The sequence below is a fragment of the Corvus hawaiiensis genome, chromosome 3, assembly GCF_020740725.1.
Source record: "Corvus hawaiiensis isolate bCorHaw1 chromosome 3, bCorHaw1.pri.cur, whole genome shotgun sequence".
Classification (NCBI taxonomy): domain Eukaryota; kingdom Metazoa; phylum Chordata; class Aves; order Passeriformes; family Corvidae; genus Corvus; species Corvus hawaiiensis.
The window spans coordinates 36,916,124-36,922,694 of NC_063215.1; positions in this window are offsets into that span (position 1 = coordinate 36,916,124).

Genomic DNA, 6,571 nt, shown 5'->3' on the forward strand with positions numbered 1-6,571 from the left:
ATTAACCACAGGCACACCCGTTTCTACTTTTTGGAAGTAGCATGCGTCCTCTTACCCACAGCTAGCAAAAAATAGAGCTTTCTGCAGTTTTTCACTCTATACATATAGTCTAAGGATATTGTTCCACGGTGAACCTAACAGTGGGTTTTAGGAAGAGCTTCTGTACTGTGAAGGTGGTGGGACACTGGAACAGGTTGCCCAGAGAAGTTGTGGATGCCCCATCCCTGGAAGTGTTCAGGACCAGGTTGGATGGCGCTCCAAGCAACCTGGACTGGTGGAAGGTGTCCCTGCCTGGGGCAGGGGGGTTTCAACTGGATTATCTTTAATGTTCCTTCCAGCGCAAACCATATTATGATTCACCTTATTCCACCACAGCTTTAGCCACTGGAAGTTGTACAGCTGCACCTCGTAAAGTGACTTAGTCTCCATCTGAATCTGCCTCCTGTACTGCTGTGGAAGTGTCAGTGAAAGAAAGGCTTAGTGAAAGGTACCTGGGCTACAGTGAGGATAGCAGGAGCACTACAGCCTAGGTGATGTTTAAACTGATGGGAAACCACATCCTAAATTCTCATTTATGGAGGTTCTCACTAATTCTTTATAAATAGGTTTTTTTTGTCTGCCTTCTGTCTGAAGTATCAATCAACTTCATTGAGGAAATAAGGGAAAAACAAGGAAAGATGAAGAAAAGCTGAAAAAAATATTTGGTGTTTTGACAAGTTATTAACAATATGACAAAAAACAATGTTCCACAAGATGGACTCTTTTTAGGAGGGTTTAACTGTTGGGAACAGATAAGGGAAATCTAGAATAGTGAGTTGTAAGGTGCTAAAATATTTGGCAATTTTATTCCTGAAAGTATTGAAATTAATACTACCAGGAAAACTAAACAGCTGACAGATTTTAAACAAGTTTTCTTCTGCAGTCCATGGCAGCAGATAACACTCTTTTCTCTGCTTCTCTTCTTATAGATCCCATTTTACCTGTTTGAAATCTTGAGTGTGAGCTGCAGTTGGCCCCTTTTCTGCTGTAGAGGCATGGAGGAAAGAGGTCTACAATGCTGCCTTTTTCTGAGTGCCTCCCACCGGCAGCTGTTTCAGCTGCTGTTTCTGCAGGAGAGAGAGTGAGAAGCTGTAAGCATCCGGGAAGTGCTGCTAGTGCTTCAGGGACTCCTGAACAGCCAAACTTGGGCACAGACAAGTGGTTTATGCTGTTGTTATCTTTCCATCTGACCTATTCAAAAGGCCCCAAAACTAATGTTAGCCACATGGCACTGAAAACGTTGAACCAGCCTTCCTAAGTGACATCAGGGTTAAAGATAAGTGAAGTAATCACAGCCATTAATCACTACTCAATTAGCCCTGAAGAAAGAAGGCATCTCCTTACCATTCCTTTACTAAGTGCTAAATAATTCCATATTTCTACCAGCGCCTGTGGAGGGCTTTTACTGCATGCTATTAAAGACTGGAATTTCTTTTCGGAGAAAAAAGACTCACAAGTCCGAAGTACATTACATAAAATATGCATGGATACTATTTCAGTTTGCATTTGATAATAAGAAGCCTATGAGTACTGAGGTGAGTAAGGGCTATCCAGGGCTGCAGGGTGCTGCTCTGTAGTGTGAGCTTCGCAGGTGAAACACGGGTGAGCACCCACTGTGGGGAGCCTTGCACCGTGCAGTGCTACTGCACCCTGGCTTTTGGAATTTGGCAGAGGAAACTCCTCATCTCTCTGTTAGATTGGAGGCTACAGGTTTATAGCAGTGCCTGAATGCGTGTTGTACGCAAACCTTTTATCCCCAAAGAAATGAGTCTTGTATTTCTCAGCATCACTCAAGGCTGCTAGCACTGGACAAGCTTGTGGGCCAAGTGAAGCAGGCCTTTACTGTAGGTAGGCAACAATTACAAGTCTGAAAGAAGTTAACCAAACCAAAGTAAAAATGTACACCACAAACACAGATTATTTTTTTAAGTAAGATTCTTTCTTTTGCCATTCTTTCCCCTCCTTCAGGCTTCCACATTTGTAACCGATATCCCAGGTGTCTGGATGAGGGTGCAAGCTGTACAGCAAGACCTGATCCTCTACTGCCACTCCCCAGAGAGATCCTAAGGCTGCTCTGAACCATAAGCCTGGTTGCCATAAAGTGTTAGTTTATAGATGAGTTGCTTCTGAATGTAGCTCACCACATGGCTGCACATTCGTGCTCAGCGTCAGCACTGGCAGCAGGGAGTGCTGGTTATGAGATAACAGGGATGTACTGGATTGACTCTCTTGTGTTGGCCCACACAAATGTACATCAGCCTGAAAGTCTGGTGGTGCGACTACCTCCATTGCTTTTCAGGTCTAGGCAACCCTCTCCAAGTTCTCTTTTCTTGTCTTAAATAATTTCTTTCTCTTTATTTCTGTCTCCCCCCACTTCCTTTCTGTTCCTATTTTAGGTCTGGCTTCCTGGATTTTCTCCAATAAGATTGCAGCTTTGATGACTCACATTTCTTGGTTTGGTTTGGGGTTTTTACCAGTGCGTCCTTTGGGATGCTGAGTTCCCTTCCCTCTCACCTTCCCAGCAGGAAGTCTATTGTATGTAGCTTTAATTTCTTCCTTTTCAGAACAGATAGTACCCATTGTAAACTCCTGAGCTGACTTTGCCATATTTCACATTATGTATCATAAAATACTTGAGTTGGGAAACAATTTAGCTTATGAATGTGACCCTGTTTTTAGTGTTTTGCAGATGCCATAATTTTTTATTTAAACTTCTCAAGTCTCTCTCTTTGATTTTTTTAGTCACTTCAGTGTCACAGAAAGACTAGCACTTTTTTTTTCTTTTTAATAATGAGATCATAAAAACATTATAACAGCTGTACAGAGTCAGATCAAAGGTCTACCAACCCCCACTACCCACTAGTATCCTGCTTCCAAATGTAGCCAAAAGTAAATGCCTAGGGAGGGGAGTAGGGGTAGAACAAGCATGTCTTTCCCCGAGTATTTGCCCAGCCTCTGTGCGTGAGAATGTAACAATCCTCCATTGATTTCCTACCCATAAATTTGTTCAGTCTTCCCCAGAGCCTTTAGAAAATTTTAGTATCCCCAATAGCAATGACAAGGAATGCCAGAGCTTAATTAGTGTTACAGGAAAACACATCTTTAATTCGCTTTGTATCTACTTTCTGTTTGCTTTTTGCACAGTTCTAGAAGAAGCAGTGGGCAATCCTCCCCTCCAGGGTCATCCCCTCATTGAGCCCCCACCCCCCAGCTGAGGAAACTTAATTAATTTAATCTTTCCTCATAGGGGAATCAGCTCCTACCTTTGACCATACTCTCATTGATCTTCTTTCAACTTCTTTTGCTTTCTTTTTGAGGTGGGACTCCCAGAATATAGAGTGTGTTCAGGAAACAGGTATGACATGGGCTTATGCAGAGGTGCCATGATGTTCCCCGCTTCCTTTTTTTTGTTCCTTAGCACTTCCCAGACTTTGGTGTCCTTTTTTGGCTGTCACTGTGCATGGAGCTGACATTTCCACAGAACTGTCTGTCATAACTGCAGGATCTCACATCTGAGCAATAAAGGCCAGAGCTCTTAATTTTGCATTTGCTGTTGATTTTGCTTTCCTTGGTAAGCAGTGCTTTGTATCAATCTATGCTGAATTTCATGTGTTGCTGTTGTACTCACTCAGCCTTTTTAAGCTCCTGCAGCTACTTTTGCATCAGCAGTGAATGATTACTAGTTTTTTTACCCCTCTGCATACCACCTATTTCAGATCAGTTCAGTAAGTTCGCCAGTACAGGTCATACAGATTTCTGTGGTAGTTTTTTTCTGCTGTGAAAATTAACTGTTTGCTTCTACCTTCTGTTTCCTGTCTTTTACCTTTCATCACACATCTGCTTAGTTTGCCTAAAATCATTTGCTAAGAGGCTTTAGGGAACCCATGCACTAGATCAATTTATCACATGCTTGATGATAAGTATGATATGAGTTTACCAAATGTTCTGACCATTGCCCTGCAGATCATAATTATCTAGATACACACTACTTTTTATAATATGCTTTTTGCTTATTTCCCTTGAATAGATGTGAGGCTTAGTGGGCTTTAGTTTCCTGGATTTCAGTAGAACCTGTTCAAAACATTGTAATTCTGTTTGCTACCTGCCCTTCTTTAGCACCAGAGCAATTTCACGGAGGAGGTCACATACCACAATTAGAAGTTCACGTGTTTCACTAGCCTTCTCTAAAGCATCATTTGTCTTGTTGAAATTGCAGCATCTTCAAGAAGTTGGAAGCAACTTCCCTCATGAAAGCCTCAAAAGTGGTGTGGTGCAGGGAATTTCCCCAGATTTTTCACACTGAACTCAGGAGCAAAAAATGAATGCAATTATGTATCTTAATTTTCTCTGAACAGACTTCCTCACGGGGGTCAGATTCATGAATTTGAAAAGAGATATATTATTAGTTTTGATGACTAAACAGTGTTACTCTGACATGTAATCTCCCTTTTGCCCTTTTACAAGGCTTGAATGGTGATTTTGTGCCCTCAAGACAGTGTTCTCAGTTTGTCTTCATACCACTTGTGGGGATCTAATGCTCCTTGACGGTTCTGTTACTTTTGTTTTTAACAAGCATCTTCAGTTTTAGGTATCTGCCCTTTCTGAAGTTGAGTATGGCTGTGGCGGATATTTAGATTAACTTTGCTGCTGCGAAGTTAATCTAAAAGTACAATGGTTGCTTTTACTGACACACTTGGTTTAGCGCCATAATCTAATCAGTTTATATGGCTAAAATTACCAGTAAATCATAACAAAGCTTTATGCAAGAAAAACCCTCAAACCCTCTTCACTTGGTTACCTAAAAGAAGAGATAAAGTTGGTGTATTAAGGCAGGCAGACTAATTAATATTAATAATTTTGAATTAGTTAGTTTTTCCTCTGTTTACAAAGGTAATTCTGTGTGCTGTCTCAGGAGTACATCATTGTAACTATTTTATTGTTTAACAGAAGCATTCATTATCCTGAACTACTGCAGCAGAATGCCCAAAAATAGTTAAGGGAAATTTCAATCTGAGTCTTCGTTAGTGGTTGGGAACAGCATCTTTCTCTCAATGTTTAAATCTCTTCTATGTTATTCCACATAAACAACATATTACTGGAAGATAATATGTTTTATTTAATTGCTATATAATTGCTACTTATCTTACTGGCTTTTCTCACCCTTAAGTGGTGAGATGGATGAATTTGGGTGAGACAAAAGCATTGAAGTGGCAAGATGGGAGAAGAGCAACCTGCTTTTTAATGTTCTTGTCACAGTTGTATGACCCAGCTGTTTATTACTATCACTTGCAATCACTTCATTAATTAATGAGGCATAGGGGAAATAAGGCTTTTCTGTCGTATTTATACAGCCTTGGCAAATTGAGTGTCAAATCCACTTTTAAATAGGAAATATATCTTCATGTTCCTTAACAAGAGGCCGCCTCTGGCTCTTGGAGAACACAAGGCTGCTGAGCTGTTTGATTATTTTTACCAGAACTATTCTTAATATTGCCATCTTTCAGAACCTTTCTTACAATTGTGTCTTATTTCTTACAATATCCTAAAATCACACTCTACAGAATCAGGAAAAACAGCATTTACTTGTTGGGGCCCCTTCCCCCCTGTCATGTGGTCCTGGGAGAGGGGCCCTGGGGGGGAGGCACAGGGTTTCCCTGCCCCTGCTCAGCCTCGTTCCCATTGGTTGTTTTGTGTTCCCCTGCGCGGGCAAGGACCCTCGGGTCCTGTGATTGCCAGAGTTCCTCGGCAGATCCCGGCCATGCAGCTGGAGAAATAAACATCTCTGAAACATCTATCAAGGATCGGTCCATATATATATTTCTTTTCCACAGGCCTCGTTCATTGATACGCGTGTTGCAGTTTCCACACTGTAAAAAATGGTGGATAATGCAAGCAGAACAATCCCCGATCCCTAAGGACAGCGATTTGTGAGTAAACTCTGGATTTCTCTTCTTGTTTTTGTTTTGCTGTTCCATCTCTAAATTATGGAGGAACCATGGAAAGACTCTTGGGTCTCAGAGCCGCATATGGACATTTATCTTAAACTTGAAAAGATTCTTGAACAACGATTTGTAAATTTTAGCTTAATTCAAGCTCAAAAGGAACTGAAACACTTCCTTTCATGGTTGTTTAAGAACTTTTTCTATGTTTCTTGGGATTTGATTCTTACCAAAGACTTTTGGAAGACCGTTTGGACACAGTTAATTTCTGAGTCAAAATATGTGCTGATAGAAGAATATTTTCGTGAATATTATTTAATTACCGAGACTGTTGAGCAATGTCAGCTGTGTCCTGGTGAAGGGAAGCCTGCCTCAGGGACCGTGCAGCCTCACCCATGTGGACCAAGCGCTCTTCGAGCAGCAGCGAGGCAGTTCCCATGCGCGGGCAGAGCGGCGCGAGCTGCAGTGTCGGCAGCAGAGCGAGGCGTGGCGGAGCGGCGCAACCCGGTGGTGCCCGCCCGGCCCCGCACAGCGCGTGGTGGAGCGAGCCCCGGGAACGCCCGACCGAGAGGGGCGGTGCGTGGGCAGCAGCT